Raw genomic sequence first — 2,751 nt, forward strand, 5'->3', positions numbered from 1 at the left:
ATGGTTGCATTTTCAATGGCTCTCAGCCAAATTTAGAGGATCTATGTAAGCTTGTTAAAGCAAGAATAGCGTTGTGGGTCAAATCATCCCCAACCAAAATGGTATTCTCTATTAATGATATTGTCTTTAACCTACCTCAGGTTCAATATTGCATTCGTTCTGGAAGTTGAGACTTGCCTCTGTGTTATGGTTGATTTCTGTGAGCTCATTGTTTTGTGTTGATTTTGGCTGCTGCTATGGTTGACTCCTGCCTGTTGTGTTCTGTTATGTTTGATCCTAGGCTGTGTCTGGTTGAGTCTAGGCTACTCGTTTGATTCTATTCTGTTATGGTTAGCATTATGGGATTACTTTTCCTTGGTTGTGTTTATTTTATGTGTGAATAGAGCTGCTACTATGGTTGATTTCTCAGTAGGCAATAACACAACTATTGTTATCATTCTGCTTCAGATTCTTTCTACTTTACTTTGCTGCCATTTTGCCTCAGTTTCTACTGTTTTGGCTCAGGATGTGTGGGTGATTGTCTAAATTGGTGAAGTTATGCTATTGGGTATAGTTGAGAGTCAATTTGTAGGGTGTATATCTGCTGGTGTATGTTGTATGATGCTGTCTCTCTGGTCGCTGTTGTTTTGTTTGTCTGTTCTGTTGTCCTGCTTTCCACCTCCAGATCTGGTTTGTTGGTTGCTTCCTTATTTGTTCTCCTGTCTCTTGGTTGGTTGCTTAGCAACTTTGGGGTGCTACCAAATGATAGGATGGGTTTCTTGGTACCAACATAGTTGGGAGGTTTTAGCTCATCGTGATGCTTTTGCACTCCACTTTTTTTTTGATGTTTGTTGCTTATGTTCTTTGTACTTTGCTTTTTCATCAATAAAGATCCTTTCTTTTCTGATCAAAAAAAAAAAAAAAGTAACATGTGTCATACTTTTAAGGGCAATATTAGAAACTTGTTTAACTTAGTGAATTAATCTCAACCAATTTAATGATTATTTTTCACCAAAAACCCTAATGGTGTTATTAATTAAACTAAATTAATACAATCTAAAATTAAAGATCAAACTTGAGTCAATTAAAAATGTACAAACCAAAATAACACAAGAAGTAAAATATATAAACTAACAAAGTAATTTTCTCTAATAAATACTATTGAATTATAGAAGGGACAATATAAGCATGTGATGTTTTCTTTGCTTAGATACTTTGGTAACTTTAATGAATTGTTTTGTTTATATGTGACTAATTACTATAGTTGAACTAGGGGCCAAGTAGTGGAATTGTTGGGGAATTGTATTGATTGGTTACTCATATAAGTTATTTCTTCCAATATACTCATACACTATCATTGGGTAGCTAGAAGAGTATATAATAAAGAACTAAAGTGCAAATAGATTTTAAGGCAATGGTATGAGATGATATATAGGATTTAGGAGATGTGGACAACTCAAAACAATTGCCAATTGGCATGATAGGGACATTTCACATTTGAAAAGTTGTAAAATATTTCACATTTTCAAAGTTATAGAGATACATATAGTTCGAGGTTTATATTATCTCACAATATTAGATGTAGGGAAGAATTTTATAAAATTGAACACAAAAGAAAGATAATTTATCTTCTGTGTTTAATTTGATAAAAAAAAATTATGTAAGTAGATATTTTATTATGTTATTTCTTCATTTTTCAAGGTCTTATGTAGGGTTTGTGGGCTATGTAATGATTTACTTTGGGTGAGGAAGGTGCATTTTTTTGTTATTGTATGAACATCATATAGATTTTAAAAATAAAATGACGGAAGGGGATGTGATTTGATGAATATCCTTTAACATGTCCTATCATTAAAGGTATATTTTGTCAAATATGTTGACATTCTATTTTGAATCAAACAATTGTTTATTCACAATATCACTATTAGGTAAGTTGCAATAACCACCTTTTGACTTTCATGGTTGTTGTGTAATTATAATTGAATGAACAAAAACATAGCCATATGAATTTCTAAAATTATTAAGATTCTTTCAAAGAGACTAGAGAACTTTTGTCCTCAAAATTTTATTTCTCTATTTCAATTCATTATCAATCGTAGTACCTGGTAAAAATCTCGAGATATAATCTTATAATTAATAGTGCATTAAGATAGGGAAAAAAAATACCTTTCAAACAAGGGTCTTGAACAACTCATTTCTCATTTGAGTAACTTTAACGTTATATTTGGTTAGGGGGATTTGGAAAGAAATTTGGAAAGGAAAATGAAAAACGTAGGTGAAATGTGAATCAAATATACCTATATTTTTCCTAATTTCACAAATTTCTCTTTCTAAATCGTTTCTCAAATCCCCCAATCAAACACAGTGTAACTAGTATTGTAGGATTTTATCATCAACGTTAGAGATTGGATTGTTTCATTTAGTAAAGTTGTGATTTTTATATGAAAATTTACCTGTTTAAAACTTCAAGAGGTAGACTAAATGTTTCATTCCTCACTCTCTCTTGAGGCCATCCATAGAGTTTAGATTCAATAATTATCTAATATATGTAAGACAAGAAAACTCATACACCTAGGAATTAGTAGAAGCGAAACTCTGAATATTGTCTTAGGAGGGGGAGGGGGAAGAAAGTCTAGTATTTACTTATAATAGGTATATTGAATTAAGTGGCAGGATGGCAACAGATTGGGTTTTTTGAGTTTTGTGGACTAATTCTTACTTTTAAACTCAATTAGTGATACAATTTCATTCTTTACTATAAATTTGACAGTT

This window comes from Camellia sinensis, chromosome 2 (assembly GCF_055761805.1).
Source record: "Camellia sinensis isolate YWXY chromosome 2, ASM5576180v1, whole genome shotgun sequence".
In the NCBI taxonomy this organism is placed as follows: Eukaryota; Viridiplantae; Streptophyta; class Magnoliopsida; order Ericales; family Theaceae; genus Camellia; species Camellia sinensis.